This window comes from Callorhinus ursinus, unplaced genomic scaffold (genome assembly GCF_003265705.2).
Source record: "Callorhinus ursinus isolate GAN/ISIS: 27379988/994484 unplaced genomic scaffold, GSC_fseal_2.0 scaffold52, whole genome shotgun sequence".
NCBI lineage: Eukaryota > Metazoa > Chordata > Mammalia > Carnivora > Otariidae > Callorhinus > Callorhinus ursinus.
The window spans coordinates 5,177,664-5,190,520 of NW_027397114.1; the positions used below are offsets into that span (position 1 = coordinate 5,177,664).

The window sequence follows — 12,857 nt, forward strand, 5'->3', positions numbered from 1 at the left end:
GTGGACACGGTCGGAGGTCTCCCTTGGTACCCCGCACCCCTGTGCTCTGGCCCCTTCACCTCGCAGCCTCCTGCCCCCTCTTTGGGGCCAGCAGTCACCCTGAGCTACGGGCTGCCGTGCAAACGTGGGCCCCTTTCCACGTGCGCGCCCTTTCTCAGCCTCCCCCTCCTCCTGTGGTTCCTTTGGCTGCCATGGCCACTTGATCAAATCATGCTAGTCCTTTCAGGACCCGGGCAGAGTCAGTCACCTTTTCTGTGAAGTCTGCTAGGGTTCCTCCGCTGGATCCAAACCCCCACAGCTTGTGCTCTGCGCCTCACCTCTCAATCTGCATGGGCCCGCTGGGGTTATCCCTTCTCTCTCCTTTAGGCCAGACGTCCCTGGGGGCCAGGCTGGCCTGGAGCTGTCCTGGAGCCTGGCAGCCCACCAGGATTTAATCTAGGACACCCAGGAGGCCAGAGGTGGGGTGTGTGCTCCCCTCCGGCCCAGCTTCTGGATCTGGGTGATTCTCTGGTGAGAGGTGTACGTGATGGTGTATACTGTTACTATTGGTGGTGGTGGTGGTGGGTGATTTCAGGAACCAGGGATGGCAGCCATGACCCAAGTGGGGAAGGAGGGGCATGGAGTTCCTCTTAGAAAGATGTGGAGCCTCGGGTCAGAGAGAAGGAGTGAGGTGGAAGAGGGCACCTGGGGGAGAGTGAGGGGCACTGAAGGGTGGGGTAAGGCTGGGTGACGGAGAGGATGGGGGGTCTGGAAACAGAGAGTTGGGGAGGCTGGGGTCAGGGAGAAGGCATGGCCAAGGCTCTGAAAACGGCAAAAGCTTCTTGGTCCCTAGACCACGTGTCCCTTCTTGGGCTTCAGCCTGCTTTACCTCTGTGGCCGTCGACATTGTTGGCCTTTAAGAAGACCTCCTCCTTTCGGGACTTTGGGGGCCTCTCCTCTCCTGGTTTCCCGCCTCCCTCTCTGGCTACTCCTTCTCCAGCTCCTCAGCAGACTCCGTCTTCTCTCTCTTCCCTTGGGCTTGGGCCTGGCCTCCTCTCTGCACTCTCCAGGGGCCCTTCACGCCTCCAGCCTGCCTGGTGGGCAGCCCCACTTGGATGCTGTGCAGGTGTATCCAAGTCCCCGCGTTGGGCAGAAAACCGCCCAGCCAGATGTTCAAACCAGAAAGCCAGGAGCCAGCCCTTATCCCTCTGCCCATCTGTCACCAAGTCCTGTGACTTATGTCTCCTAAATCTCCATCAGTCTGGCTTCCTCCTTCCACCTTGCCGCCACCGGCCTGGGCCTGGCCGCTGTCACCTCCCACCTGGCCCTCTGCTGGCAGCCTCCTAGGGACCGTCTCTCCTCCATTCCGATCACTTTTCAGCCAGTCCTCCTAAAATCTTCCTGGAATGCACATTTGATCATGTCATCTCCCCCCCCCCCCCCCCGCCACCCTAAGCACTCCTGCATCTCCCTCCTCCCCTGCCCTGCACACCCTCCCCCCACCCCCGCCTTCCGCCTGCAGCCTCTACACCTGCAGCTTCTGTACTGGGTTCTCTCTCATCCTGCGTCCTTGCAGGGGCTGCTTCCGAGGCCAGCTACGCTCCCCCTCAGGGCTCCACTCTGGGAAGTCTTTCCTGATGCTCTGCTCCCCGAGCTCAGGTCAGGACTTCTCTCCCAGGGGCTGCTGCAGCGTGGAGCTCCCCCGCTCCCAACACACTGCATTGAGTGCATGGCACTGCACTTCACTCCTTGCTTCTGGAAGCTCTCCTGGGGCAGAGACCATCACTGCCCACGACAAGGCTGGGCCCAGGAATTGCTTGTCAGTGGGACATTCATTCAGGGGAGGCTGACAGGGCAGGAAGGACGAAGACAGAGGGCTTCCTCCCAGAGCGGGGCCATGAGGCGGTGGGGTGGGGGAGCTCCCAGGGCCTGGCGACCAGCAGGAGGCCTTGGTTGGGGTGCTGGCCCTGGAGTCCAAGGGGAGGCTGCCCTGGGACTGTGCTGCTTGTCCTGTGGAAACGGACCTCCTTGGGAGACATGAGACTCGGCAGAGGGCTCCCGCTCTCGGCCTCTGCCGCCCAGGATGGGCCGAGGCCGCCCACCTCACCCAGCAGCATCTTCAGCGCGGGGTCCGAACAAACTGGCCACACACAGATATGCCCAGTGTCTCCTCCCATTTTGAGACCAGGTCCCCGGGTGGGGGGAGATGCTGCTCCCTGGCGTCGTGGACAGTCCCAAGTGGAGATCTTTTCTGAGAACGTGTAAAAAAATTCAGAGGCCATTTTACTCCCTACCCTATACGATGTTCTTGTATGTTTTAATATGAAAATAATGCTTTAAATCACTTACCATTGCCGGGGGAAATGGACACTCTGGGGAGATGAGGCAAATGATCGGGCCTGAGCTGTTCTTGCCCTCTGTGTGGGTTTGGCAAGAGTGCAGACCAGGAGCTACAGCCTGGGTCCTAAGCCCTGCTCTGCACGCACTGAGCATGCCTGCAGCTTTCACACAGTGGGCGGTGGGCCGATCATGCGTTGGCTGAAGACCGTGGCCACCATTCAGTGGAGCAGTGGGTGTGAAGACCCAATGATTCACACATGGAACCTTGGGTGCCAGGCTGGCCCTCTCCAGGCCACCTCAGGACCGGCAGAAGCAGAAGGGCGCATGTAAGCCCGTGCCCCTGGCCTGGCCCCCACCCCAGCTTCCGGGGAGCAGGCTGGGGGCTGGGGGTCCAGGCAGCGGCCGCCCTCTCGCCGGCTGGAGGAAAGGGTGAGCTCACCCTCTGGCCCAGGCAGAAGAGAGCGAGCGGGTAGGAGAATAATTAAAATGCCAGAGGTTAGGAGGTGAAGTTACAATGGAAAGAATGAAGCCCAGCTCTGCCGCCACTCGCTGCCGGCCCTCCCGCCCCGCTCCCTCTGCCAAGCCCACATTTGATTTTTATTTCGGGAGCCGCCAGCGCAGCACTTGGGGGGAGCTGAGAAACCTCACTCCTGCGGGCCCTGCCACGTCTGGAGCTGGGGCCCATGCAGGGGAGGGCTCCTGGGGCCCCGAGGAAGAGCCTGGAGGACCCTCACCCCCAGGACCCACCAGGCACAGGGGAGGGCGGCAAGTGGGGCAGGAGTGGGACTGGGAGGCAAGGAGTGGAGACCCTGAAAGAGTGAAGGATATTCCTTCCTGTTTTCATTGGCCTTTGCCCCTTCACTTCACTCATTTGCAACTGAGGGAGAGAAAAATCCTCCAGCCTCTAGCCTGCCCCCCTCCTTGTTCCAACTTTTGCCCCCCACCCCAACTCTGGGGATGTCCAATCTCTTGACATGTAAATAGATATGGACGGGCTCTCCCTCCCACCTTATTCCTCATGACTTGCTGTGTGATCCTGGGGAAGTTACTATCCCTCTCTGGACCTCAGTTTCATCTGTGAAATGGGAAGGTAGGTAAGATAAGCAGGTTGGTGTCCAGAGGCCCAGGCACTGTCTTCCGCAGGCCATCCTCTCCTGGGCCCATCTCATCTGCCCCCTCCAGGGACTGGGGAAGCGGGGAAGCTGCTGGCCCATCCTCTGAAGAGCACTGAGCCCCTTCTTCCTGTAGACGGGAGCCTCGGGGGCCAACTCACATTTTCCTGCTCTCGGCTTTCTCTACCACCCGTAATACACTCCAGATGGTTTCTCCATCCGAAAGCCGAAAGCCGAGGCAGCAGATTCCAGAGGGAAAGTGGTTGGGCTCCTCTCTGGGCTCCTCTTTCCATCAGGCTGGAGAGGGGGCCTGGGTGAGGGACTGGGGTGACTGGAAAAATGGAGTGGGGAGTGGGGGTGGCCCTAGCTCCACAAGAGGAGGGTGGGAGATCTTCCCCAGGCTCCTCTCTGCCAGATAAGGCGCTGGGGTCAGTGGGAGAGACTGCGAGGCTGCGCGGAGGCTGGGGCGCGGCCCAAAGCACCTCGTGGCTTCCCGCAGGTTCTTTCCCCGACGGGGCAGCCCACCAAGAGCTGTTCAGGGGGTTCTGGGCCCCGGGGAGGAAGGCTTTCCAGGGTTTCCAGTGCTGGGGAAAGAACACCATCCAATGAGCCAGACACAGTCCTGACTCTGCCAATTCAAGGCCCTGCAAACCTTGACTTTCTAGAGCCTCCGTTTCCTCCCCTATAAAATGGGGATGACTAATGCTGCTTGGCGTGGTCGTGGAGGTGACATGGCTCATGGACAGAAAGGCTTCCCAAGTCTCCAGGTGTCCAGACAAGCCCAGGGGCTGCCTGGGGGACCCTGTGAGCACACAGCTTGCCTCCCCCTTAGGAAAAAGCCCTGGACTATCCTGACCAGGCGCCCCCTTGCTGCCGCTTCCCAGCGGTTCCTTCTAGGACCCCAAGGGGACTTTAAGTCACCCTTTGGAGGCTGTTTTGGCGATAAGCCTGGGAAGAGGGTGCCATGGGCCTGAGGCTGAACCCAAGCCAGGGCCGGCCTCTTCCCAGGCCCCGCCCCCTCCACCTCAGCCTTGTAGGACTGAAGCCTGGGCCTGGAGAGCCACGTAGAACAAGGGGGCTGGGGAGGGGGGCAGTGTCTCCCAGCCAGGCCCCGCCTGCCCCTCAATGTCCCAGCCACGCTCTAGCCTTCTCCTCTCCGCCTCAGCTGTACCAAGGGGAGTGCTTCGATTTTTCCACCAGAAGAGCCAAGAGCAAAATGGGAAACAAATCCAGCTTGGTCCCCCTGCCTGACCCGTGGGGGATGGAGGGAGGCCGAGAGAAAGCCCCCAGCCCCCTCCCAACCGCCACTCCTATCTCCCCACCCAGGACACTGGGCTGCTCCAGGATCCTGGGGCCAAAGGCCTAACTGAGGAGGGGAGGGGAGAGGTGGGGAGGGACCCTCACTTCCCCACACCCACCATGAGGCAGAAAGTCGGGCTCACACTCTCACTGACCGCCCCCCGCCCCCCGCCCTGGAAGAGAATGAGAAAAGAGGCCACCTCTTCACTTCCCACTCTGAGGCTCTACGTTGAGACAAGCATCAGAGGGGAAGGGACAGTTACTGCTCTCAGGTGCTCCCTGTCTAGACAAAGAGATGGGACCTCCAAGCCCCCTTTCCAATTAATAACCTCCCCCAGGCTCTTCCCCTCATTGAGCTCCCTCCTGCCCCCAAGCTCCCCCCCCCCCCTGAGACCCCCCTCACTGAGTCGCTCTCCCCCCACTGCATCCTGTTCCCTCTCCCTCCTTCCCCCACCCTGGGCTACCCTTCTCTGCAGTGAGCTCACCTCAGCCACTCCAGGAAACAGCAGCCGCACAGAGATGCACAGAGATGCAGGCAACGTCCCAGCCAAAGTCGTGGACACCTGGCAGGCCTGAGCCTTTCCTCTCCTCACCCTATGAGGTGGTCCCCTCTCCTGGCCAAAGCCTGCCTCCCTGGGGCTCAGGGCCCCGCACTCCTGCCCCCACTCCCCTCCCTGATTCTCCGGGTGCTGCCCACATCTCCCACTGGACGGGCCTCCTTCCCATCTGCCCACAGACACAGGGAGGTGTCCCTCACCACCCTGCACTCCTGAAGCCCCGCATCACCTTCTGGCCCTCTCCTCCCTTGTCAGCACACTTCTTCTAAGCGCTGTCTCGGTGGCCAGTGAGCTCACTCCTCAACCTGCTCCCATCTGGCTTACCTTTGGGAACCTGGAAGGGATTCTGTCTGCAAAAGGAAATGAAGTTCTCTGTGGAAGAAGATGACATCAGCCGGAGCCTCTACAACCTGTCACACACAACGTCCACCTCTCGATAAAAGACTGCCAGGAGGCTGTCTTCTTCCTCCTCCTACTTCTCCCTGCTCTCCTCTTTCTCTTCCTCTTCCCTTCGGCTCCCTTCCCTTCAAGAACAATTCTGTCCAGAAGACTTTAGGTAGGCCAAGCAAGGTAGATGTCCCTGGGGGTGGGAGTGGGGATGGGGAATGCAGTGGTCCAACAATGGTTTTGGAGCTCAGGTGAAGTAAGGAGGGCTTCTCTGCTTGTGGGGACAGCCAGAGCAGGACCAGCAGTGAGGCAGGGGGGAGAGAGAGAGAGAGAGAGAGAGAGAGAGAGAGAGAGAGAGAGAAAGAAGAGAGTCAAAGCTCAGTCATGCAAGCAGATAGCGTCACCCAAATGTCAGAGCTCAAGCAGAAAAAGGAAGGCATCCAAGGAGGAAGGCAACCTGGAGTGAGATGTTAAAGCCCAAACAAGATAAGGAAGATATCCACGTGGGGACCAGCTCTGTGAGGGAGATTGGTTGGACCCTGAAGGGGCATTTGACCAAGGTAGTGGCCAAGCACAGAGAAGGGGTGTCCACAGGGGATGAGAAGGGCATCCTTGAAAAGGGGGGTGGGCAGGGCATCCAAAGGGTGTGGGATGTCAGAGCCTGTTGAGGTGAAGATCACGTCCATGTCGGGGAGAGGGTGCTGGTGGTGGCCTGGGGCAGGGTGTTGGAGCCCAGGAGGGCTCAGGAGGGGTCCACATAAGGAGCAGGGGCAATGGGCTATTGGTTACCCATAGTGGGACCAATCCAATAAGGAAATCTATTGAGGGAATGAACCAGGTTTCTCAATGTTGGCAAAGGATGTTAGAAATATAGGAAGGGAGAAAACTAGAATGAACCCTACGATGTAGTGTAGAATGATGTAAGTGTATATAGGTGTTTATAGGTGTTTATGTTTTGTGTATGTGTCAATGCATGTATCTTTACGTATATACATGCATATATTTCCTAGCTTCACCCACTGAGAGGGCTTGGGAGCAGTGACATCTTAATAATAAGGAGCATAGCTAGCAGCCGAGTCTTAATTTCTTTCCTTTTTTTTTAACTGAAGTATAGTTGACACACAAAGTTAACATTAGTTTCAGGTGTACAGCACAGTGATTCGACAACTCTATACATTATGCTATGCTCAAGTCTTGATTTCTAAATACCACGGTCCACCAGAAGAAACCAGGACTCCTTTCAGGAAATGGCTGATTACAGGGCCGGGGCAAGGAAAGTACAAGACAAGCCTGAATCATCTCGTGCCAGAAAATAAAGAAGTACTCAGAAATGATTAAATAGAGTTACCATATGACCCAGCAATTCCATTTCTAAGCATATCCAAGAGAAATAAAACCACATGTCCACACAAAGACTTGTGCAGGAATGTTCACAGCAACACTGTTCATAATAGTCAAAAGGTGGGAACAGCTCAGATGCCCAACAACTGATGAAAACAAACAAAACATGGTATATCCATACAATGGAGTATTATTCAGCCATAAAGAGGAATAGAATAATTATACATGCTACACCTTGGGTGAGCCCTGAAAACATTATGCTAAGTGAAAAAAGCCAGTCACAAAACACCACATATTGTATGATTCCATTCACATGAAAGTCCAGAATAGGGAGATGTATAGAGACAGAAAGTAGATTAGTGGTTGCCTAGGGCTGAAGTGGGGACAGGAGCCTACAAGGAAGATAGCTAAAGATTACAAGGTTTACTTTTGAGACAATGAAACTGTTCTAAAATTGATGGTGGTGATGGCAGCACACATCTGTGAATGTACTAAAAACCACTGAATTGTACGGTATGTGAATTATACTCAATAAAGCTCTTCTAAAAATAAGTACTCAAAGAATGATGGAGACATGTCAAAAGAGTACAGAAGCCAGCTGGAAAGGACTTTCATTGGCTGGATCTGGTTCTTTTGAGCATCAGAATAATTAATGATATTAATAGATTCTAACTTATTGAATAAAATGGGAATCCATGACTCCATACTGATATAAATAAATGAATACATGGGAAGTCTGTTGAGGAATGAGATATTTACACATTCTCAAAGTACTTTCCTACAAAATATTTATCAATTGTAAAGGGAAAAGGGTAACTTTACAGTGGAGAAGGCTGGCAGACACCAACTTAATCAAGTAGTCAAAGTGAACATTGCAGTAATGGGACAAATGACAATCATGCACTACCCAATAGGGTGCAACGGGAGAGAGACATAGTAGTATCATTTCTGCGACATTCCTACATGAAATGCTCAACCTGAATTTAATCAAGAGGAAACATTGGACAAGTCCAAGTTAAGAGACGGTCTACAAAACAACGGGGACCTATAATCTATAAGAGTGTCATCGAAGTTAAGGAGGGACTGAAACACCATTCCATATTGAAGGAGACTAGAGATATCTGAGAACCACATATAACATGTGATTCTGTCCCAGATCCTTTTGTTACAAGGACATTATTGGGATCACTGGTGAAACGTGAATGGGAGGTGTGGGTTAGATGGTAGTAATGTTCGTGTTAATTTCCTGACTTTGATCATGGCATTGTGGTTATCCAGGAGAATGTCCTTCTTCATAGGAATCACACACTGAAGTGTTTGGGAGATGGTGGCTACTTACTCCCAGATGAGTCAGGGAAGTAGTTTTTTTTGTACTATATCAGGGACCATTCTATAAATTTGAGATTGCTTCAAATTAAATAAAATCAATTATCATGTATGTGAAGAAACTGGACTAATGCCTGAAATCTAAGAGAAAAACAGATCATAGAAAATACAACCTCACAGGAGATCCAGATAGTGGAGTTACCAGACGCAGTTTGTTTGTTGTTGTTGTTGTTGTTTTTCAATTCTGAGCTCAGATCAATGTAGAAACCTTCACAGTTACAAAGGTCAGTAGTAAAACCTTTCATCATTGCTCAGAACTGATTAGCCTTTTATATACACACATTCCCCCACAATTCTCATTCAACCATCAGCAAGTCCTCAGTTATCCACTGTCATCTTTACAAACACACTCACACCCCACAGACATAAGCCTTATTGTTTTAAATTCCTTTATATATTTGCTTCTCAGAACTCCAGAGATCATGCATTCGGTAGACTGGAAGGTCTTCTGATGCTCAAATTTGGCTATTTTCATAAGACACATTTTTAAAATAAGATTATACTGTGTAACAAAATGGATAAAAAGCTGTAGGGTTTCATAAAAGAATTGGGATTAATGAACAATAAAGAATCAAATGGAATCTTAGAATGGAAAAAATACAATAACTAAAATTAAGAATTTATTACACAGATCTAAAGGCATTGTAGATGGAGCAAAAGAGAGAATTGGTGAGCTGGAAGAGAGTTCAGTAGGAAATACCTAGACTGAAGCACAGACAGAAAAAAAAAAGATGGAGAACACAGAAAATAACACTAATGTTATATGCAACACAATAAAAGTTCTAACATATGTTTCTGGAGTACCCAAAAAGGAGAAGAGAGAGATAATGGGGTAGAAATAATATTACTGGCCAAAATATACTAGCCAAAAATACTCTATACTTGACATAAGAATCAAACTAAATAAGGTAATTACAAAGAAACCATACTCAAGCACATTTGTAGCTAACTTGCTAAAAATTAAAAACAGAGATAAATCTTAAGAGGCACGTTACTTCAAGGAAACAACCCTAAGACTGACAAATTGAAGAGATGAAACATACACAATCTAAATGTGTTTTGAATATAGTTTGAACAGATGGGATTAACAGCATATTAGACATTGCAGAAGAAGAGATCAGTAGACTTGGAGCCATACGATGACATATCAGTGGAATGTTTCTGAAAGGAAGCACAGAGAGAAAAAAAAAGAAGCACACGGAAAACATAAGAGAACCAGTGACTTATGAGAGGCTATCAAGTGCTCTAACATACTTATAGTGGAAGTCCTGAAAGAGAGGGGAAAATGGAAAAATAGTGACCCCAAATTTTCCAAATCTGACAAAAACTAGAAACAAAGATCCAAGAATCTCAGCACTCACCACAAAATGATAGTGAGGTCCATTATAATCAAGTTGCTGAAAGTCTGTGATAATGAGAAAATCTTGAAAGAAACAAGAGCAGACAAAGGACATTACATACAGAGAGATAAAATTATCACAGCCTTATTGTCAGAGACTACACAAGCCAGAAGACAGTAGACTATAAGTTTTTAAGTTGTGAGTAAAAAAGCTACTATCAACTTAATTTCTAAGCTTAGTGAAAATATCTTAAAAAGGAAGGTGAAATAAAAACTTTTCCACACACACACAAAAGTGAAGGAATTTATCATTAGTCAGCCTGCACTATAACAAAGTTTTATAGGCAGAAGGAACAGGATGCCAGATGGAAATTTGGATCTACACAAAGGAATAAATAGAATCTGAAATGGAAAATATGTGGTTAAATATAAAATATATTTTTCACACTTAAAAATTTGTTTAATAGACAATTGACTATTTAAAAAAAGAATAAAATGTATTGTAGGGTTTATAACATGTAGAAATGAAATGTATAACAACAACACAAAGTGTTAGAGGGGAAAATGGGACTATACTATTTTAAGTTTCTAACTTTTATATGACATGATATAACGTTATTTGAAGGAAAACTGTTATAAGTTAAAGATCCATATTATAAACCTTAGATCAAGTGTTGGCAATATTTTCCTGTAAAGGGCCAAATAGTGAATATCTTAGATGTCAGAGGCCATACAATCTCTGTTGCAACTAATCAACTCTACAGTTGTCATATAAAAGTAGCCATAGACTATATGTAAATGAGTGAGCAGAGTTGTGTTCCAATAAAACTTTACTTGTGGACTCTGAAGTCTGAATTTCAAACAATTTTCATATATCATAAAATACTATTCTTCTTTTGAATTTTTCAACCTTTGAAAAATGTAAAAACTATTCTTAACAAACTGCCCAGGCAGAAGAACCCCAGATAATTTATGTAGATACTCTGTTCTTAAGGTGATCATAACTCTCCACTCTTTACGTGTGGGCTAGGCATGGTGACTTCCCTCCAAACAGTACAATATGGAAAGGGATGAAAGGGTAATGTTAGAGAATCCTGACAAATACTACCTCAGCCAGATGATCAAGATGCATCTAAACAATGATAAGTCATGTTGATAGTATGTACTCTTGATGTGATGTGATTAAATGACACTTCAGGGGCGCCTGGGTAGCTCAGTTGGCTAAGCAACTGCCTTCGGCTCAAGTCATGATCCTAGAGTCCCGGGATCGAGTCCCACATCAGGCTCCCTGCTCAGCAGGGAGCCTGCTTCTCCCTCTGACCTTCCCTCCTCTTGTGCTCTCTCTCTCATTCTCTCTCTCTCTCTCAAATAAATAAATACAATCTTTTTAAAAAAATAAATAAAATGACACTTTACCTGTGTGGTCTTCCTTAAAAAAACCACAACCCTAGTCAAAGCATGAGAAAAACATCAGACAAATCCAAATAAAAGAATATTATACAAAATATCTGACCAGTACTCTTCAATATTGTCCAAGTTATAAAAAAAATGAATGAATGAAAAAGAAAAAAGAGAAAGAATGAAGAGAAAGAAGAAAAAGGAAAGTCTGAGAAATTGTCACCGCCCAGAGGAGCCTGAGAAAACATGATGATTAAATGTAGTGTGGCATCCGGGATTGGATTCTGGACTGACAAAAAGACATTAGGTAAAAACTAAGGAAATCTCCCAAGTAATCACTGATGGATGAGTGGGTAAACAAAATGTGGAATATACATACAATGGGATATTAATCTAGCTTAAAAAGGAAGGAAATTCTGACACAGCTACAACATGGATGAACCTGGAGGACATTAGGCTAAGTGAAATAAACTGGTCATGAAAAGATAGATACTATGTGGTTCCACTTATATAAGGTATCTAGAGTAGTCAAATTCATACACATAGAAAATAAAATGGTGATTGCTAGGGAATGGAAGAGGGAAAAATGGGGAGATGTTTAATGGGTATAGAGTTTCAGTTTTGCAAGATGAAAAGACTTCTGGAGATTTGTTGCACAATGATGTGAATATACTTAGCACTACTGAACTGAACACTTAAAAATGGCCAACATGGTAAATTTTCTTATGTGTATTTTATTACAATTTTTTAAGGTTTTATTATTTATTTATTTTAGAGAGAGAAAGAGAGAGTGTACAAGCAGGGGGAGGAGCAGAGGGAGAAGGAGAGAGAGAATCCCAAGTAGACTCTGCACTGAGTGTGGAGCCCTATGTGGGGCTCAATCCCACAACTCAGAGATCATGACCTGCGCAAAAATCAAGAGTCAGACACTTAACCAACTGAGCCACCCAGGCGCCCCTTATTTTATCACAGTTTTTAAAAAGTAAGAAAATCTGAATAAAGCATGGACCTTAGTTAATAATAATGCATCAGTATTGTTCATTAATTGTAACAAATGGACCATACTATAACATAAGATGCTAATAATAGAGGAGACTGAGCACAGGATATATGGAAACTCCATACTTTCTTCACAATTTTCTAAACATCTAAAACTGTTCTAAAAAATAAAGTTTGTTATTAAAAAGAATTATTCCACGGGCCATAAAAAACAGTCCATGGATCATATGCTCCCTTTGCCCTAAAACAACCACTAAAAATATTTAAAAGCAATATAGATATTAAGGCATTTGTAAAGATCAAAAGAATATTTTTAAATAATCAATTAATTTTTAAAAAGGCAAGAAAAGAAGAGAAAAGAAATAAAGAATACATGGGACTCAAAACAAATAACAATGGATGGAACTGGAGGGGATTATGCTAAGTGAAATAAGTCGTCAGAGAAAGACAATTATCATATGCTCTCACTCCTATGTGGAATTTAAGAAACAAAACAGAGGATCATAGGGGAAGGGAGGGAAAAATAAAATAAGATGAACTCAGAGAGGGAGACAAACCATAAGAAATTCTTAACTATAGGAAACAAACAGAGGGTTACTGGAGGGGAGGTGGGTGGGGAGATGGGCTAACTGGGTGATGGGCATTAAGGGGGTCATGTGATGTAATGAGCACTGGGTGTTATTTGCAACTGATGAATCACTGAACTCTACATCTGAAACT

General features: G+C 47.9%; 2 non-coding genes across 2 annotated transcripts; both read right to left on the reverse strand.

Annotated features, from left to right (window-relative positions):
* Window positions 1-8,586: 8,586 nt before the first annotated feature.
* LOC112814152 (small nucleolar RNA U2-30) lies at window positions 8,587-8,654 on the reverse strand. The gene has a single exon (XR_003205687.1). It is a non-coding gene; the product is annotated as a small nucleolar RNA U2-30 (small nucleolar RNA).
* Window positions 8,655-8,804: 150 nt separating this feature from the next.
* Window positions 8,805-8,884, reverse strand: LOC112814153 (small nucleolar RNA U2-19). The gene has a single exon (XR_003205688.1). It is a non-coding gene; the product is annotated as a small nucleolar RNA U2-19 (small nucleolar RNA).
* Between the last annotated feature and the right edge of the window lie 3,973 nt (window positions 8,885-12,857).